Source organism: Scyliorhinus torazame, chromosome 29 (assembly GCF_047496885.1).
Source record: "Scyliorhinus torazame isolate Kashiwa2021f chromosome 29, sScyTor2.1, whole genome shotgun sequence".
In the NCBI taxonomy this organism is placed as follows: Eukaryota; Metazoa; Chordata; class Chondrichthyes; order Carcharhiniformes; family Scyliorhinidae; genus Scyliorhinus; species Scyliorhinus torazame.
Genome location: NC_092735.1, coordinates 29,947,716 through 29,969,634, shown reverse-complemented (window position 1 = coordinate 29,969,634; position 21,919 = coordinate 29,947,716). Strand labels below are relative to the sequence as shown.

At 46.4% G+C, this 21,919-nt stretch overlaps 1 protein-coding gene across 1 annotated transcript in view; it reads left to right on the top strand.

Annotated features, from left to right (window-relative positions):
- LOC140403987 (excitatory amino acid transporter 2-like) overlaps positions 1-21,919 on the top strand; it is a 172,863-nt gene that overhangs the window by 114,727 nt on the left and 36,217 nt on the right. The window lies entirely within an intron of this gene.

Sequence of the window (21,919 nt, the reverse complement as noted above, 5' to 3'; positions counted from 1 at the left end):
AGGGGAATATTACTGGGTGTTGCACTGAGGAGTGTGGGAATATTACTGTGTTACACTGAGGGTGTGTGAATATTAATGAGTGTTACACTGAGGAGTGTGGGGAATATTACTGAGTGTTACACTGAGGATTGTGGGGAATGTTATTGAGTGTTACACTGAGGATTGTGGGGAACGTTATTGAGTGTTACACTGAGGAGTGTGGGGAACATTACTGACTGTTACACTGAGGAGTGTGGGGTACGTTACTGAGTGTTACACTGAGTAGTGTGTGGGAATATTACTGATTGTTACACTGAGGAGGGTGGGGAATATTACTGAGTGTTACACTGAGGATGTGGGAATGTTACTGAGTGTTACACTGAGGAGTGAGGGGAATGTTACTGAGTGTTACACTGAGGAGTGTGCGGAATATTACTGAGTGTTACACTGAGTGTATGGGAATGTTACTGAGAGTTACACTAAGGAGTGTGGGGAATATTACTGAGTGTTACACTGAGGGTGTGGGGTATGTTACTGAGTGTTACACTGAGGAGTGTGGGGTATGTTACTGAGTGTTACACTGAGGAGTGTGGGGAATGTTACTGAGTGTTACAGTGAGGAGTGTGGGGTATGTTACTGAATGTTACACTGAGGAGTGTGGGGTATGTTACTGAATGTTACACTGAGGAGTGTGGGGTAAGTTACTGAATGTTACACTGAGGAGTGAGGGGTATGTTACTGAGTGTTACACTGAGGAGTGAGGGGAATGTTACTGAGCGTTACACTGAGGTTGTGGGAATATTGCTGAGTGTTACACTGAGTGTGTGGGAATGTTACTGAGAGTTACACTAAGGAGTGTGGGGAATATTACTGAGTGTTACACTGAGGGTGTGGGGTATGTTACTGAGTGTTACACTGAGGAGTGTGGGGTATGTTACTGAGTGTTACACTGAGGAGTGTGGGGAATGTTACTGAGTGTTACAGTGAGGAGTGTGGGGTATGTTACTGAATGTTACACTGAGGAGTGTGGGGTATGTTACTGAATGTTACACTGAGGAGTGTGGGGTAAGTTACTGAATGTTACACTGAGGAGTGAGGGGTATGTTACTGAGTGTTACACTGAGGAGTGAGGGGAATGTTACTGAGTGTTCCACTGAGGAGTGTGGGGAATATTACTGAGTGTTACACTGAGTGTGTGGGGTATATTACTGAGTGTTACACTGAGGAGTGTGGGGTATGTTACTGAGTGTTACACAGAGGAGTGAGGGGTATGTTATTGAGACTGAGTGTTACACTGAGGAGTGAGGGGAATGTTACCGAGTGTTACACTGAGGAGTGTGGGGAATATTACTGAGTGTTACACTGAGGAGTGAGGGGAATGTTACTGAGTGTTACACTGAGGAGCGAGGGGAATGTTACTGAGTGTTACACTGAGGGTGTGGGAATATTACTGAGTGTTACACTGAGTAGTGTGTGGGAATATTACTGGGTGTTACACTGAGGAGGGTGGGGAATATTACTGAGTGTTAATCTGAGGGTGTGTGAATATTAATGAGTGTTACACTGAGGAGTGTGGGGTATGTTACTGACTGTTACACTGAGGGTGTGGGGTATGTTACTGAGTGTTACACTGAGGAGTGTGGGAATGTTACTGAGTGTTACACTGAGGAATGTGGGGTATGTTACTGAGTCTTAAACTGAGTGTGTGGGAATATTGCTGAGTGTTACACTGAGTGTGTGGGAATGTTACTGAGTGTTACACTGCGGAGTGTGAGGAATATTACTGAGTGTTACATTGAGGTTGTGGGAATATTACTGAGTGTTACACTGAGGAGTGAGGGGAATATTACTGGGTGTTGCACTGAGGAGTGTGGGAATATTACTGTGTTACACTGAGGGTGTGTGAATATTAATGAGTGTTACACTGAGGAGTGTGGGGAATATTACTGAGTGTTACACTGAGGATTGTGGGGAATGTTATTGAGTGTTACACTGAGGATTGTGGGGAACGTTATTGAGTGTTACACTGAGGAGTGTGGGGAACATTACTGACTGTTACACTGAGGAGTGTGGGGTACGTTACTGAGTGTTACACTGAGTAGTGTGTGGGAATATTACTGATTGTTACACTGAGGAGGGTGGGGAATATTACTGAGTGTTACACTGAGGATGTGGGAATGTTACTGAGTTTTACACTGAGGAGTGAGGGGAATGTTACTGAGTGTTACACTGAGGAGTGTGCGGAATATTACTGAGTGTTACACTGAGTGTGTGGGGTATGTTACTGAGTGTTACACTGAGGAGTGAGGGGAATGTTACTGAGTGTTACACTGAGGAGTGTGGGGAATATTACTGAGTGTCACACTGAGTGTGTGGGGTATGTTACTGAGTGTTACACTGAGGGTGTGGGGGATGTTACTGAGTGTTACACTGAGGGGTGAGGGGAATGTTACTGAGTATTACACTGAGGAGTGTGGGGTATGTCACTGAATGTTACACTGAGGAGTGTGGGGTATGTTACTGAGTGTTACACTGAGGAGTGTGGGGAATGTTACTGAGCGTTACACTGAGGGTGTGGGAATATTGCTGAGTGTTACACTGAGTGTGTGGGAATGTTACTGAGAGTTACACTGAGGAGTGTGGGGAATATTACTGAGTGTTACACTGAGGAGTGAGGGGAATGTTACTGAGTGTTACACTGAGGAGTGTGGGGAATATTACTCAGTGTTACACTGAGGGTGTGGGGTATGTTACTGAGTGTTACACCGAGGAGTGTGGGGTATGTTACAGAGAGTTACACTGAGGAGTGAGGGGAATGTTATTGAGTGTTACACGGAGGAGTGTGGGCTTTGTTACTGAGTGTTACACTGAGGAGTGTGGGGTATGTTACTGAGTGTTACACTGAGGAGGGTGGGGAATATTACTGAGTGTTACTCTGAGGGTGTGGGAATATTAATGAGTGTTACACTGAGGAGTGTGTGGGAACATTACTGAGTGTTACACTGAGGAGTGTGGGGTACGTTACTGAGTGTTACACTGAGGAGTGTGGGGTATGTTACTGAGCGTTACACTGAGGGTGTGGGAATATGACTGAGTGTTACACTGAGTAGTGTGTGGGAATATTACTGAGTGTTACACTGAGGAGGGTGGGGAATATTACTGAGTGTTACACTGAGTGTGTGGGGTATGTTACTGAGTGTTACACTGAGGAGTGTGGGGTATGTTACTGAATGTTACACTGAGGAGTGTGGGCTATGTTACTGAGTGTTACACTGAGGAGTGAGGGGAATGTTACTGAGTGTTACACTGAGGAGTGTGGGGAATATTACTGAGTGTTACACTGAGTGTGTGGGGTATGTTACTGAGTGTTACACTGAGGAGTGTGGGGTATGTTACTGAGTGTTACACTGAGGAGTGTGGGGTATGTTACTGAGCGTTACACTGAGGAGTGAGGGGAATGTTACTGAGTGTTACACTGAGGAGTGTGGGGTATGTTACTGAGTATTACACTGAGTGTGTGGGAATATTACTGAGTGTTACACTGAGTGTGTGGGAATATTACTGACTGTCACACTGAGGAGTGTGGGGTATGTTACTGAATGTTACACTGAGGAGTGTGGGGAATGTTACAGAGAGTTACACTGAGGAGTGAGGGGAATATTACTGAGTGTTACACTGAGGAGGGTGGGGAATATTACTGAGTGTTACTCTGAGGGTGTGGGAATATTGCTCAGTGTTACACTGAGGAGTGTGTGGGAACATTACTGAGTGTTACACTGAGGAGTGTGGGGTACGTTACTGAGTGTTACACTGAGGAGTGTGGGGAACGTTACTGAGCGTTACACTGAGGAATGTGGGATATGTTACTGAGTGTTACACTGAGGAGTGTGGGGAATGTTACAGAGAGTTACACTGAGGAGTGAGGGGAATATTACTGAGTGTTACACTGAGGAGGGTGGGGAATATTACTGAGTGTTACTCTGAGGGTGTGGGAATATTAATGAGTGTTACACTGAGGAGTGTGTGGGAACATTACTGAGTGTTACACTGAGGAGTGTGGGGCACGTTACTGAGTGTTACACTGAGGAGTGTGGGGAATGTTACTGAGCGTTACACTGAGGGTGTGGGAATATGACTGAGTGTTACACTGAGTAGTGTGTGGGAATATTACTGAGTGTTACACTGAGGAGGGTGGGGAATATTACTGAGTGTTAATCTGAGGGTGTGTGAATATTAATGAGTGTTACATTTAGGAGTGTGTGGGAATATTACTGAGTGTTACACTGAGGAGTGTGGGGTATGTTACTGAGTGTTACACTGAGGGTGTGGGAATGTTACTGAGTGTTACACTGAGGGTGTGGGAAAGTTACTGAGCGTTACACTGAGGGTGTGGGGTATGTTACTGAGTGTTACACTGAGGAGTGTGGGGTATGTTACTGGGTGTTACACTGAGGAGTGTGTGGGAATATTGCTGAGTGTTACACTGCGGAGTGTGAGGAATATTACTGAGTGTTACAATGAGGGTGTGGGAATATTACTGAGTGTTACACTGAGGAGTGAGGGGAATATTACTGAGTGTTACACTGAGGAGTGTGGGAATATTACTGAGTGTTACACTGAGGAGTGAGGGGAATATTATTGAGTGTTACACTCAGGGTGTGGGAATATTACTGAGTGTTACACTGAGTGTGCAGGGAATGTTACTGATCGTTACACTGAGGAGTGTGTGGGAACATTACTGTGTGTTACACTGAGGAGTGTGGGGTATGTTACTGAATGTTACACTGAGGAGTGTGGGGAATGTTACTGAGCGTTACACTGAGGTTGTGGGAATATTGCTGAGTGTTACACTGAGTGTGTGGGAATGTTACTGAGAGTTACACTAAGGAGTGTGGGGAATATTACTGAGTGTTACACTGAGGGTGTGGGGTATGTTACTGAGTGTTACACTGAGGAGTGTGGGGAATGTTACTGAGTGTTACAGTGAGGAGTGTGGGGTATGTTACTGAATGTTACACTGAGGAGTGTGGGGTATGTTACTGAATGTTACACTGAGGAGTGTGGGGTAAGTTACTGAATGTTACACTGAGGAGTGAGGGGTATGTTACTGAGTGTTACACTGAGGAGTGAGGGGAATGTTACTGAGTGTTCCACTGAGGAGTGTGGGGAATATTACTGAGTGTTACACTGAGGAGTGTGGGGTATGTTACTGAGTGTTACACAGAGGAGTGAGGGGTATGTTATTGAGACTGAGTGTTACACTGAGGAGTGAGGGGAATGTTACCGAGTGTTACACTGAGGAGTGTGGGGAATATTACTGAGTGTTACACTGAGGAGTGAGGGGAATGTTACTGAGTGTTACACTGAGGAGCGAGGGGAATGTTACTGAGTGTTACACTGAGGGTGTGGGAATATTACTGAGTGTTACACTGAGTAGTGTGTGGGAATATTACTGGGTGTTACACTGAGAAGGGTGGGGAATATTACTGAGTGTTAATCTGAGGGTGTGTGAATATTAATGAGTGTTACACTGAGGAGTGTGTGGGAATATTACTGAGTGTTACACTGAGGAGTGTGGGGTATGTTACTGACTGTTACACTGAGGGTGTGGGGTATGTTACTGAGTGTTACACTGAGGAGTGTGGGAATGTTACTGAGTGTTACACTGAGGAGTGTGGGGTATGTTACTGAGTCTTAAACTGAGTGTGTGGGAATATTGCTGAGTGTTACACTGAGTGTGTGGGAATGTTCCTGAGTGTTACACTGCGGAGTGTGAGGAATATTACTGAGTGTTACATTGAGGTTGTGGGAATATTACTGAGTGTTACACTGAGGAGTGAGGGGAATATTACTGGGTGTTGCACTGAGGAGTGTGGGAATATTACTGTGTTACACTGAGGGTGTGTGAATATTAATGAGTGTTACACTGAGGAGTGTGGGGAATGTTATTGAGTGTTACACTGAGGATTGTGGGGAATGTTATTGAGTGTTACACTGAGGAGTGTGGGGAATGTTATTGAGTGTTACACTGAGGAGTGTGGGGTATGTTACTGAGTGTTACACCGGGGACTGAGGGGAATGTTACTGAGTGTTACACTGAGGAGTGTGGGGTATGTTACTGAGTGTAACACTGAGGAGTGTGGGGTATGTTACTGAGTGTTACACTGAGGAGTGTGGGGTATGTTACTGAATGTTACACTGAGGAGTGTGGGGTATGTTACTGAGTGTTACACCGGGGAGTGAGGGGAATGTTACTGAGCGTTACACTGAGGAGTGTGGGGAATGTTACTGAGCGTTACACTGAGGGTGTGGGAATATTACTGAGTGTTACACTGAGGAGTGTGTGGGAATATTACTGAGTGTTACACTGAGGAGGGTGGGGAATATTACTGAGTGTTACTCTGAGGGTGTGGGAATATTAATGAGTGTACACTGAGGAGTGTGTGGGAATATTACTAAGTGTTACACTGAGGAGTGTGGGGAATATTACTGAGTGTTACTCTGAGGGTGTGGGAATATTAATGAGTGTTACACTGAGGAGTGTGGGGAATATGACTGAGTGTTACACAGAGGAGTGAGGGGAATGTTACTGAGCGTTACACTGAGGAGTGAGGGGAATGTTACTGTGTGTTACACTGAGGAGTGTGGGGAATATTACTGAGTGTGACACTGATGGTGTGGGTATATTACTGAGTGCAACACTGAGGAATGTGCGGAATATTACTGAGTGTTACACTGAGGAATGTGGGGAATATTACTGAGTGTTACTCTGAGGGTGTGGGAATATTAATGATTGTTACACTGAGGGTCTGCAAATATTACTGAGTGTTACACTGAGTGCGTGGGGTATGTTACTGAGTGTTACACTGAGGAGTGTGGCGTATGTTACTGAGTGTTACACTGAGGAGTGTGGGAATATTACTGAGTGTTACACTGAGGAGTGTGGGGTATGTTACTGACTGTTACACTGAGGGTGTGGGAAATGTTACTGAGTGTTACACTGAGGAGTGTGGGAATGTTACAGAGTGTTACACTGAGGAGTGTGGGGAATATTACTGAGTGTTACACTGCGGAGTGTGAGGAATATTACTGAGTGTTACATTGAGGGTGTGGGAATATTACTGAGTGTTACACTGAGGAGTGAGGGGAATATTACTGAGTGTTACACTGAGGAGTGTGGGAATATTACTGAGTGTTACACTGAGGGTGTGTGAATATTAATGAGTGTTACACTGAGGAGTGTGTGGGAATATTACTGAGTGTTACACTGAGAAGTGTGGGGAATATTACTGAGTGTTACAGTGAGGAGTGTGGGGTATGTTACTGACTGTTACACTGAGGGTGTGGGAAATGTTACTGAGTGTTACACTGAGGAGTGTGGGAATGTTACAGAGTGTTACACTGAGGAGTGTGGGGAATATTACTGAGTGTTACACTGCGGAGTGTGAGGAATATTACTGAGTGTTACATTGAGGGTGTGGGAATATTACTGAGTGTTACACTGAGTGCGTGGGGTATGTTACTGAGTGTTACACTGAGGAGTGTGGCGTATGTTACTGAGTGTTACACTGAGGAGTGTGGGAACATTACTGAGTGTTACACTGAGGAGTGTGGGGTATGTTACTGACTGTTACACTGAGGGTGTGGGGTATGTTACTGAGTGTTACACTGAGGAGTGTGGGAATGTTACTGAGTGTTACACTGAGGAGTGTGGGGTATGTTACTGAGTCTTAAACTGAGTGTGTGGGAATATTGCTGAGTGTTACACTGAGTGTGTGGGAATGTTACTGAGTGTTACACTGCGGAGTGTGAGGAATATTACTGAGTGTTACATTGAGGTTGTGGGAATATTACTGAGTGTTACACTGAGGAGTGAGGGGAATATTACTGGGTGTTGCACTGAGGAGTGTGGGAATATTACTGTGTTACACTGAGGGTGTGTGAATATTAATGAGTGTTACACTGAGGAGTGTGGGGTATGTTACTGACTGTTACACTGAGGGTGTGGGAAATGTTACTGAGTGTTACACTGAGGAGTGTGGGAATGTTACAGAGTGTTACACTGAGGAGTGTGGGGAATATTACTGAGTGTTACACTGCGGAGTGTGAGGAATATTACTGAGTGTTACATTGAGGGTGTGGGAATATTACTGAGTGTTACACTGAGGAGTGAGGGGAATATTACTGAGTGTTACACTGAGGAGTGTGGGAATATTACTGAGTGTTACACTGAGGGTGTGTGAATATTAATGAGTGTTACACTGAGGAGTGTGTGGGAATATTACTGAGTGTTACACTGAGAAGTGTGGGGAATATTACTGAGTGTTACAGTGAGGAGTGTCGGGTATGTTACTGAGAGTTACACTGAGGATTGTGGGGAATATTACTGAGTGTTACACTGAGGAGTGTGGGGAATGTTATTGAGTGTTACACTGAGGAGTGTGGGGAATGTTATTGAGTGTTACACTGAGGAGTGTGGGGTATGTTACTGAGTGTTACACTGAGTGTGTGGGAATATTACTGAGTGTTACACTGAGTGTGTGGGGTATGTTACTGAGTGTTACACTGTGGAGTGTGGGGAATATTACTGAGTGTTACAATGAGGAGTGTGGGGAATATTACTGAGTGTTACACTGCGGAGTGTGAGGAATATTACTGAGTGTTACAATGAGGGTGTGGGAATATTACTGAGTGTTACACTGAGGAGTGAGGGGAATATTACTGAGTGTTACACTGAGGAGTGTGGGAATATTACTGAGTGTTACACTGAGGAGTGAGGGGAATATTATTGAGTGTTACACTCAGGGTGTGGGAATATTACTGAGTGTTACACTGAGTGTGCAGGGAATGTTACTGATCGTTACACTGAGGAGTGTGTGGGAACATTACTGTGTGTTACACTGAGGAGTGTGGGGTATGTTACTGAATGTTACACTGAGGAGTGTGGGGAATGTTACTGAGCGTTACACTGAGGTTGTGGGAATATTGCTGAGTGTTACACTGAGTGTGTGGGAATGTTACTGAGAGTTACACTAAGGAGTTTGGGGAATATTACTGAGTGTTACACTGAGGGTGTGGGGTATGTTACTGAGTTTTACACTGAGGAGTGTGGGGAATGTTACTGAGTGTTACAGTGAGGAGTGTGGGGTATGTTACTGAATGTTACACTGAGGAGTGTGGGGTATGTTACTGAATGTTACACTGAGGAGTGTGGGGTAAGTTACTGAATGTTACACTGAGGAGTGAGGGGTATGTTACTGAGTGTTACACTGAGGAGTGAGGGGAATGTTACTGAGTGTTCCACTGAGGAGTGTGGGGAATATTACTGAGTGTTACACTGAGGAGTGTGGGGTATGTTACTGAGTGTTACACAGAGGAGTGAGGGGTATGTTATTGAGACTGAGTGTTACACTGAGGAGTGAGGGGAATGTTACCGAGTGTTACACTGAGGAGTGTGGGGAATATTACTGAGTGTTACACTGAGGAGTGAGGGGAATGTTACTGAGTGTTACACTGAGGAGCGAGGGGAATGTTACTGAGTGTTACACTGAGGGTGTGGGAATATTACTGAGTGTTACACTGAGTAGTGTGTGGGAATATTACTGGGTGTTACACTGAGAAGGGTGGGGAATATTACTGAGTGTTAATCTGAGGGTGTGTGAATATTAATGAGTGTTACACTGAGGAGTGTGTGGGAATATTACTGAGTGTTACACTGAGGAGTGTGGGGTATGTTACTGACTGTTACACTGAGGGTGTGGGGTATGTTACTGAGTGTTACACTGAGGAGTGTGGGAATGTTACTGAGTGTTACACTGAGGAGTGTGGGGTATGTTACTGAGTCTTAAACTGAGTGTGTGGGAATATTGCTGAGTGTTACACTGAGTGTGTGGGAATGTTACTGAGTGTTACACTGCGGAGTGTGAGGAATATTACTGAGTGTTACATTGAGGTTGTGGGAATATTACTGAGTGTTACACTGAGGAGTGAGGGGAATATTACTGGGTGTTGCACTGAGGAGTGTGGGAATATTACTGTGTTACACTGAGGGTGTGTGAATATTAATGAGTGTTACACTGAGGAGTGTGGGGAATGTTATTGAGTGTTACACTGAGGATTGTGGGGAATGTTATTGAGTGTTACACTGAGGAGTGTGGGGAATGTTACTGAATGTTACACTGAGGAGTGTGGGGTAAGTTACTGAATGTTACACTGAGGAGTGAGGGGTATGTTACTGAGTGTTACACTGAGGAGTGAGGGGAATGTTACTGAGTGTTCCACTGAGGAGTGTGGGGAATATTACTGAGTGTTACACTGAGGAGTGTGGGGTATGTTACTGAATGTTACACTGAGGAGTGTGGGGTATGTTACTGAGTGTTACACCGGGGAGTGAGGGGAATGTTACTGAGCGTTACACTGAGGAGTGTGGGGAATGTTACTGAGCGTTACACTGAGGGTGTGGGAATATTACTGAGTGTTACACTGAGGAGTGTGTGGGAATATTACTGAGTGTTACACTGAGGAGGGTGGGGAATATTACTGAGTGTTACTCTGAGGGTGTGGGAATATTAATGAGTGTACACTGAGGAGTGTGTGGGAATATTACTAAGTGTTACACTGAGGAGTGTGGGGAATATTACTGAGTGTTACTCTGAGGGTGTGGGAATATTAATGAGTGTTACACTGAGGAGTGTGGGGAATATGACTGAGTGTTACACAGAGGAGTGAGGGGAATGTTACTGAGCGTTACACTGAGGAGTGAGGGGAATGTTACTGTGTGTTACACTGAGGAGTGTGGGGAATATTACTGAGTGTGACACTGATGGTGTGGGTATATTACTGAGTGTAACACTGAGGAATGTGCGGAATATTACTGAGTGTTACACTGAGGAATGTGGGGAATATTACTGAGTGTTACTCTGAGGGTGTGGGAATATTAATGATTGTTACACTGAGGGTCTGCAAATATTACTGAGTGTTACACTGAGTGCGTGGGGTATGTTACTGAGTGTTACACTGAGGAGTGTGGCGTATGTTACTGAGTGTTACACTGAGGAGTGTGGGAATATTACTGAGTGTTACACTGAGGAGTGTGGGGTATGTTACTGACTGTTACACTGAGGGTGTGGGAAATGTTACTGAGTGTTACACTGAGGAGTGTGGGAATGTTACAGAGTGTTACACTGAGGAGTGTGGGGAATATTACTGAGTGTTACACTGCGGAGTGTGAGGAATATTACTGAGTGTTACATTGAGGGTGTGGGAATATTACTGAGTGTTACACTGAGGAGTGAGGGGAATATTACTGAGTGTTACACTGAGGAGTGTGGGAATATTACTGAGTGTTACACTGAGGGTGTGTGAATATTAATGAGTGTTACACTGAGGAGTGTGTGGGAATATTACTGAGTGTTACACTGAGAAGTGTGGGGAATATTACTGAGTGTTACAGTGAGGAGTGTGGGGTATGTTACTGACTGTTACACTGAGGGTGTGGGAAATGTTACTGAGTGTTACACTGAGGAGTGTGGGAATGTTACAGAGTGTTACACTGAGGAGTGTTGGGAATATTACTGAGTGTTACACTGCGGAGTGTGAGGAATATTACTGAGTGTTACATTGAGGGTGTGGGAATATTACTGAGCGTTACACTGAGTGCGTGGGGTATGTTACTGAGTGTTACACTGAGGAGTGTGGCGTATGTTACTGAGTGTTACACTGAGGAGTGTGGGAACATTACTGAGTGTTACACTGAGGAGTGTGGGGTATGTTACTGACTGTTACACTGAGGGTGTGGGGTATGTTACTGAGTGTTACACTGAGGAGTGTGGGAATGTTACTGAGTGTTACACTGAGGAGTGTGGGGTATGTTACTGAGTCTTAAACTGAGTGTGTGGGAATATTGCTGAGTGTTACACTGAGTGTGTGGGAATGTTACTGAGTGTTACACTGCGGAGTGTGAGGAATATTACTGAGTGTTACATTGAGGTTGTGGGAATATTACTGAGTGTTACACTGAGGAGTGAGGGGAATATTACTGGGTGTTGCACTGAGGAGTGTGGGAATATTACTGTGTTACACTGAGGGTGTGTGAATATTAATGAGTGTTACACTGAGGAGTGTGGGGTATGTTACTGACTGTTACACTGAGGGTGTGGGAAATGTTACTGAGTGTTACACTGAGGAGTGTGGGAATGTTACAGAGTGTTACACCGAGGAGTGTGGGGAATATTACTGAGTGTTACACTGCGGAGTGTGAGGAATATTACTGAGTGTTACATTGAGGGTGTGGGAATATTACTGAGTGTTACACTGAGGAGTGAGGGGAATATTACTGAGTGTTACACTGAGGAGTGTGGGAATATTACTGAGTGTTACACTGAGGGTGTGTGAATATTAATGAGTGTTACACTGAGGAGTGTGTGGGAATATTACTGAGTGTTACACTGAGAAGTGTGGGGAATATTACTGAGTGTTACAGTGAGGAGTGTCGGGTATGTTACTGAGAGTTACACTGAGGATTGTGGGGAATATTACTGAGTGTTACACTGAGGAGTGTGGGGAATGTTATTGAGTGTTACACTGAGGAGTGTGGGGAATGTTATTGAGTGTTACACTGAGGAGTGTGGGGTATGTTACTGAGTGTTACACTGAGTGTGTGGGAATATTACTGAGTGTTACACTGAGTGTGTGGGGTATGTTACTGAGTGTTACACTGTGGAGTGTGGGGAATATTACTGAGTGTTACAATGAGGAGTGTGGGGAATATTACTGAGTGTTACACTGAGGAGTGTGGGGAATATGACTGAGTGTTACACAGAGGAGTGAGACGAATATTACTGAGTGTTACACTGAGGAGTGTGGGGTATGTTACTGAGACTGAGTGTTACACTGAGGAGTGAAGGGAATGTTACCGAGTGTTACACTGAGGAGTGTGGGGTATGTTACTGAGTGTTACACTGAGAAGTGAGGGGTATGTTACTGAGTGTTACACTGAGGAGTGTGGGGTATGTTACTGAGCGTTACACTGAGGAGTGTGGGGAATATTACTGAGTGTTATCCTGAAGAGTGAGGGGAATGTTACTGAGCGTTACACTGAGGAGTGAGGGGAATGTTACTGTGTGTTATACTGAGGAGTGTGGGGAATATTACTGAGTGTTACACTGATGGTGTGGGTATATTACTGAGTGGAACATTGAGGAGTGTGCGGAATATTACTGAGTGTTACACTGAGGTGTGTGGGGAATATTACTGAGCGTTACACTGTTGGTGTGGGAATATTACTCAGTGTTACTCTGAGGGTGTGGGAATATTAATGATTGTTACACTGAGGGTCTGCAAATATTACTGAGTGTTACATTGAGTGTGTGGGGTATGTTACTGAGTGTTCCACTGAGGAGTGTGGCGTATGTTACTGAGTGTTACACTGAGGAGTGTGGGTAATGTTACTGAGTGTTACACTGAGGAGTGAGGGGTATGTTACTGAGTGTTACACTGAGGAGGGTGGGGAATGTTACTGAGCGTTACACTGAGTATGTGGGAATATTACTGAGTGTCACACTGAAGAGTGAGGGAATATTACTGAGTGTTACACTGAGACTGTGGGGAATGTTACTGAGTGTTACACTGAGGCTGTGGGAATATTACTGAGTGTTACACTGAGGAGTGTGGGGAATGTTACTGAGCGTTACACTGAGTGTGTGGGAATATTACTGAGTGTCACACTGAAGAGTGAGGGAATATTATTGAGTGTTACACTGAGATTGTGGGGAATGTTACTGAGTGTTACACTGAAGGTTGTAGCCACGTAAAATGGCTGCATCTCGATTAATGTGGCCAAAACCCAGTTTGAAATGGCTAACCCGAAAGGCTGCTGGGAAAAGCAGCTAACAAGACACAAGCAGGCAGCTGCAGACAGTATTGCATATTCGGCTCTGGGGAAGTTGGCCCAGATCGATACTCAGGGCTATCAACAGCCCATCCACCCAGATATTTGCAGTTACATTCAGGACTGTTAGCAGCCCATCTATCCAGACATCCACAGTTAAATCGGCTATCCCTGGGAACAATTGCAACATATTCGCAATTGAATACCGGGCCAGACCTGTCGGCGCCTGCAGTGGCCGAAAGAAAGACAGGTGAACGACCACCCCCCGATCGAGGAATCGCCTCACCATTGGACACATCGACCCCAGGGATTGGGGACAAATCCAATCACTTGGGACTCAGCGTCAAGGGCCACCCCGGGAGGCGGGAAGCCCCTGGGCCCTATAAAAATGAGGGGCCAAGTTCAGATCTCTCTCTCTCTCTCTCCTCTTTGCCTGCTCGAGACCTTCGCAAGACCAGCAACCGGCAACTGTAAGTTTGAATCCAGCGATTGCTATCCGGTAGAGACACCTAGCCACCGACCTGTAGCAGCCTTTTGAATCCCGCGGGCCAGATCTGATTGGACAAGCCATTCGTTTCCCTGACCTGGTGGGCTCTTCCTAAGTTAAGTATTGGCCAGTAGTGATAGGTTTATTATGTAGATAGTAGTATTAGTGTATTAATATTGCTTGTTGTATATAATAAATGACCGTTGTTTTAATCCTTACTATGCGGTGTGCTGTATTAGTAATCATAACTTGAACTTGAACCATGTGGCGGTATCATAAAGATACCTGGCGACTCGTGAGCAAAGGTGACGTAATCAGAGCAAATAGACTAAGGCTAAAAAGAGCAACATAATTGGCGACTCCACCAGGACCCGACTTAGAAGTGGAAAACCACTCCAGGAGAACCCCAACATTTTGAATTAGAATCCAATCGGAAACAAAAAAAAAACCCACATGTGTTCAAGCGGCTCTGGTTAATAATTCACAATTCGGAAGTGTGTGTATGCATGCGTAACTAACAGGGCTATAAGGCAAAACTGATAGATTTTTTGTTGCGTCAAAACTATCGGCAGTTGGTATTTCGGAAATTAGCGCAAGCCGTACCCGCATCTACCACACCACCTTAGCCCCCTGTTCCAAATTCGAACGTAACGAGCAGATAAGAGAGAGCCATGCAGGCAATGCAAGCGATGCAACGCCTCATGAACCCCGAAGATTTTGCTGTCGCACCAGTCAGCAGCGTTAGAGCGGGACAGTGTCCCGTTTGGGAAGTGGAAATCCGCAAAATTCTGCAGGGCAAAGGATGGCCCATGTGGAAGGATTTCTGCAATAACGACGACTCAGGTCCAGGAAGTATAGGACATACTTGGTGGGAGAACCTGAGTGAGATCCACAAATAGAGTTTAGCAAAAGCGCGCAAGCCGATGGCAATTGTGTCCTGTCTGGCACAATTGCGAGGCACAGAGGAGGTCGTCAGGACGCTCCGCAAGGAAATACAAGGCATACATCGGATGAGTAAAATCGATGTATGCGAAGTTGAGGAAGAGAACCTGGAGTTAAAAGAGAAATTAGCAGCAAAGGACGAAGAGGTGGCTGACGCCAAACGGGGTCACCAATCTTGTCTGGCGCACTTGAGTAGTTTCCAGTCACAATATGAAAAGGCTTATCAGGACCTGCAGCGTGCAGTCCTGGTAAGGAAAGAAACAGAAAACCAGGTAGAGACGCTCCAGACACAATGCAGTGATCTCAAGGCAGCCTTGAGAGCGCGCCACGCCACAACCACGGAACAAAGGCAGAGTACTTTGGACCATGCAAAGTGCCGAAAGCAGATTGCAGACTTGAAAGCACTGCTTTCTGTCCAAAAGGGATTTCAAGAAACCTTTGGGGAAAGTTTAGACCAGGAAGACGGCCCTGATTGGGAGAATTGCAAGAGACAGCGCAGAGATATGTTCAGGGAGCATGTGCGCAGGGAAAACCCCAAAGGAGGAAAGCACCCCCACCCCCCACACAACAGATAATACAGGCTCCCATGAACCCTGTAACCACCCACCGCACCGCCACAGCAGACGAGTGGGAGTCTTATATTCCACCCCCCTCACAGTGACCCAATTACGGGACGCGTGTGCCAAAATCACACCGTTCCTCCCCGCTTCAGACCCACACCATTTCTTTGCCACCGTCAAACACCAGGCAACAGCCTGGATGAGAAAGAGCAGGTAAAGCTCACGGTCCTCAGCTTAGACCCATCGGTCGCAGCAGCCCTTCCCGACCCACAGAATGTAGGAGGAGGCACCCTTGCAGAAATGCAGGCCGCCATCCTGGATGCGATCGGGTACAACCGGGGCGACCCCGTAGACGGTCTGAATAAATGCAGACAGAAAAAGTCTGAACACCCCACAGCGTTCGCAGGACGCTTGTGGATTCATTTTGAAGCAACATAGATCGCGCCCACTTGTCCGCAGACAATCTGGCCAAGTGGACCCACACCCTTACCTCCCATGCCACGGAAGCAGGACAGAATGCCTGTAGCAATTATGACCCCTCGGAGGAGGCTCATAATGAGAAGTGGGTGGTCAAAAGATTGTCCCGCGTTTGGGAACAAGCGGCTCACGGCAAATCAGCAACTAGAACCCCCGAGGAAAACCAAGCCGCCGCAGACGTGCAGGCAGTAAGAACCACTCTCCACAACCCCGCCTGGGTAAACGAGGGAAAGAACAGCCCCCCAGCCAAACCGCAAGAGGCTACAATTGCGGACAGTTGGGACATTTTGCTAAAGAATGCAATGGCCCTAAAAAGCCACAGAGAGCCCAACAGACAGGAACTCTCAATAAGAAAAAGGCAGAGCCCATACATAGCGTTAGCGCCCAGTCCGATCAGACAGAGGTGACAAGAACGGACCGACGGTGTACAGGCTCCCCCAGCTGGGTCTGCGATACCCTTTGGGATAGGTCAGGATGACCCGTAGTCGCAGCAAAGGTTAGGGGACAGCCGATCGAGCTTCTCTGGGACACCGGAGGGTCCCGCACAACCTTAAATTCCTCCACCCTTGGTAGGGACACGTGGCCCACCACATCCACTATCACCCTCAGCGGCTTCACAGGCCACTCACAACAGGGACATATCATGACCCCTGTACCCATCCATATCGGAAATTTACTACAAAGCACCCCGTAGTGTTAGTCGACCTGCCCCCAACAGCAGAGCACATTTTAGGGATCGATTTTATGAACTCTCACCACCTCTCTTTCGATCCAGTCAACCAGTGTGTCTGGAAGATGGCGAAATCCACTAGAGCCCCATGCAACACTCAATATAGGGGACGACAGAACAAAATCAGCGCCGTAGGCGAGTTTTGGTTTAACCCCAGCACACTTAGCACGGACAGACAGGTTAGGGCAGTCCTGCAAAAAAAAAACAGAGCAAGGCCTGTTTTGCTAAGGCAGTACATGCTACGGAGTACAACATAGGACAGCAAATAATGTTGTCCGTGTACAACCCCAGCACGTTCCTGTCCCCAAAATACTCGGATCCCTATTCAATTACGAACAAAATAAGCCCGTCGGTATATAAAATTAAATACCAAAATGGTAAGACTGCATGGTTTCACATAAACCAGCTCAAGGTTTATGGAGCACAGTCAAACCACGCCCACCACGTCATGCTTGACGCAGCCGACCAAACCCCGCCCACATCCAACGTGACCACACCCACCCCTTCCACGTCCAGCCCAGACACGGACTCGCCACAGACTCCACCCACGAACTTTACGCTCCGCCCCGGAACGCCCACAGACTGCAGCAGCACAGACAGCGACTGTGACTCTGACGACAGCCACAGCACGCCTCCCTACTATCCTGGTCCCACACCCAGCAACTCCGACCTGGACTCCAGTGACCCCTTTCTCATCACCTACTTAAATAAACCCCACCACCGACCACCGAACTACACGGACGACCCCGACTTTGTCCCCACCCAACTCGACACCACTCATTGGCACCGCGACAACTCCTGCAGACTCGTCCGCAACGACGAGGACGATCCCAACTCACACCACGCAGCCCTTTCCGCCCTAATTCACTCCAGAGTTTGGCACCCGGGAGAAGGTGACGACCTCGGGCCTGACTCCACCAACCCTTTTGCGACCCTGTTCGCAACCGAGAACTGAGGTGTCCACATGATGATTTAAAGGAGACACTTGGTGAAAAGTGTTGTCCTTCCTGATGGAACCTGCAGAATGTTTTCCATTGTTTGTATGTTTGATAAATGTTGTTCGTCCTACAAGAGAATGTTCTCACCGCCCCACACCCATTCACCTGACCTTTTTAGCTCTTTCCGATTGGACAAGCCAGGCGCTTGTTCAGCGGTACCAACTTGTCCACAGATACCTGGTCACCAGACCAGACGCCCGATCATAGCTACTCTTCTGATTTGATGGTAGAATCAGAACAGTAGCCCCACCATGATGACTACATTTTTGTCCATTCTTTGGTCGCTCAGGCAGTGGAGAAACGGTGTGAGACCCGCCCTGCCTGGGGACCCCCCCCGTTGGTCAAAAATGCTCGGGTAGCGAAGATACGGTATTGGGAGCCGTCCTACTCGGGGAATCCACCCAAATCTTACCCGTCGCGGCCCACACGCACCTCATTCGAACTTTTCTTTCAAAAACAGTTTTATTTTATTTAGGCAACCTTTGGGTTGCTGCCACATGCTATTTACATCCTGGAACATTTGGATGATAAACTTAGCACTGGTCCACCATTGGGAAGTGTGCCGTGTCCAAACATTTGTTTTGAAAAAAAATGGGGGGAGAGTCACATGCTGTGACCAATTATAAGGGTTTAATTGGCCCCCAAGAAGGACAGACACACTAACACACCAGATATTAAACCGAAGTATTTACACACACTACGCTTGTCTTACAGAACTCCAGAAGCTCCAAGTCCGGAGAAAACCAGCGAACACAGAAAAAGGAAAGAAAGAAGACAGCCATGAGGACTCCTTTCACCGTGCTCAACATGTTCGTTCTGGACATTTGGTTGCGCGGGAACGCGGACCCCATCACTCCAAACCCCCCTACTGTTAACACTTCACGGCCCAGTAGTACCGTGGGCCCAGTCACCGACCACGCTGCATTATCCTGGTGTGCCAAGTTCATAACTTGGTACTCCTTATCGTACATCATTGAGGCACTGTTGGCATTGGCTATACTCAGTTGTGCAGTACAGACCATGCGCCTCCGCAAGTGGAAAAGGAGAGCGTACCGCGCTCGAACCCCGGTCTATCGGATCCGATCCCCGATATTCGGCTATGACCAGACCCCAGGCCCCCGCGACATAGGAATGATAAAACATGCACTGGCGGTTTTTCCTGTAACTAAAAATAAAAATGTATGGAAATGTATGATCCTGAGCTTGACTGCCAAGCCAGGAAAGAATATATTAAAGGTTGTGACTGTTATTGTATGTTTAGAGAGATAAGATTGTATAATGCTTGAAGGATTGTTTAGGTACAATTAGAGGTTCCCAGTTTATTTTTTTTTAGACACATGCCCCTGCCTGACATAGCGCCCTCAAGAATTGTTTAGGTAAATTTTTGTGCATAGCTAGGGTCAGAGTAGTGGCCATGTAGGAGGTGCCCCCCCCCCCCGGTCAGGGAACGAAGAGGACAAGATTTATGTGATCCTTCACGCTTCGCGTTAGGATCACAAGGCGGGAATGTAGCCACGTAAAATGGCTGCGTCCCGATTAATCTGGCCAAAACCCAGTTTGAAATGGCTAACCCGAAAGGCTGCTGGGAAAAGCAGCTAACAAGACCCAAGCAGGCAGCTGCAGACAGTATTGCATATTCGGCTCTGGGGAAGTTGGCCCAGATCGATACTCAGGGCTATCAACAGCCCATCAACCCAGATATTTGCAGTTACATTCAGGACTGTTAGCAGCCCATCTATCCAGAATATCTGTAGTTAAATCGGCTATCCCCGGGAACAATTGCAACATATTAGCAATTGAATACCGGGCCAGACCTGTCAGCGCCTGCAGTGGCCGAAAGAAAGACAGGTGAACGACCACCCCCCGATCGAGGAATCGCCTCACCATTGGACACATCGAACCCAGGGATTGGGGACAAATCCAATCACTTGGAACTCAGGGTCAAGGGCCGCCCCGGGAGGCGGGAAGCCCCTGGGCCCTGTAAAAGTGAGGGGCCAAGTTCAGATCTCTCTCTCTCTCTCCTCTTCGCCTGCTCGAGATCTTCGCAAGACCAGCAACCGGCAACTGTAAGTTTGAATCCAGCGATCGCTATCCGGTAGAGACACCTAGCCACCGACCTGTAGCAGCCTTTTGAATCCCGCGGGCCATATCTGATTGGACAAGCCATTCATTTCCCTGACCTGGTGGGCTCTTCCTAAGTTAGGTATTGGCCAGTAGTAATAGGTTTATTATATAGATAGTAGTATTAGTGTATTAATATTGCTTGTTGTATATAATAAGTGACCGTTGTTTAATCCTGACTAAGCGGTGTGCTGTATTAGTAATCATAACTTGAACTTGAACCATGTGGCGGTATCATAAAGATACCTGGCGACGCGTGAGCAAAGGTGACGTAATCAGAGCAAATAGACTAAGGCTAAAAAGAGCAACAGGGTGTGGGAATATTACTGAGTGTTACACTGAGGAGTGTGGGAATATTACTGAATGTTACACTGAGGAGTGTGGGGAATATTACTGAGTGTTACACTGAGGGCGTGGGAGTATTACTGAGTGTTACACTGTGGAGTGTTGGAATATTACTGAGTGTTACACTGAGGAGTGTGGGGAATGTTACTGAGTGTTACACTGAGGATGTGGGAATATTACTGAGTGTTACACTGAGGAGTGTGGGAATATTACTGAGTGTTACACTGAGGAGTGTAGGGAATGTTACTGAGTGTTACACTGAGGGTGTGGGAATATTACTGAGTGTTACACTGAGGAGTGTGGGGAATATTACAGAGCGCTACACTGAGGAGTGAGGGGAATGTTACTGAGTGTTACACTGAGGAGTGAGGGGAATATTACTGAGCGTTACACTGAGGAGTGTGGGGAATGTTACTGAGCGTTGAACTGAGGAGTGTGGGGTATGTTACTGAGCGTTACACTGAGGAGTGTGAGGAATATTACTGAGCGCTACACTGAGTGTGTGGGAATATTACTGAGTGTTACACTGAGTGTGTTGGAATATTACTGAGTGTTACACTGAGGAGTGAAATGAAATGAAAATGAAAATGAAAATCGCTTATTGTCACAACTAGCCTTCAAATGAAGTTACTGTGAAAAGCCCCGAGTCGCCACATTCTGGCACCTGTTCGGGGAATATTACTGAGTGTTACATTGAGTGTGTGGGAATATTACTGAGTGTTACACTGAGGATGTGGGGAATGTTACTGAGTGTTACACTGAGTGTGTGGGAATATTACTGAGTGTTACACTGAGGAGTGTGGGGAATGTTACTGAGTGTTACACTGAGGAGTGAGGGGAATATTACTGAGCGTTACACTGAGGAGTGTGGGGAATGTTACTGAGCGTTACACTGAGGAGTGTGAGGAATATTACTGAGCGCTACACTGAGTGTGTGGGAATATTACTGAGTGTTACACTGAGGATGTGGGGAATGTTACTGAGTGTTACACTGAGTGTGTGGGAATATTACTGAGTGTTACACTGAGGAGTGTGGGGAATGTTACTGAGTGTTACACTGAGTGTGTGGGAATATTACTGAGTGTTACACTGAGGAGTGAAATGAAATGAAAATGAAAATGAAAATCGCTTATTGTCACAACTAGCCTTCAAATGAAGTTACTGTGAAAAGCCCCGAGTCGCCACATTCTGGCACCTGTTCGGGGAATATTACTGAGTGTTACATTGAGTGTGTGGGAATATTACTGACTGTTACACTGAGGATGTGGGGAATGTTACTGAGTGTTACACTGAGTGTGTGGGAATATTACTGAGTGTTACACTGAGTGTGTGGGAATATTACTGAGTTTTACACTGAGGAGTGTGGGGAATGTTACTGAGTGATACACTGAG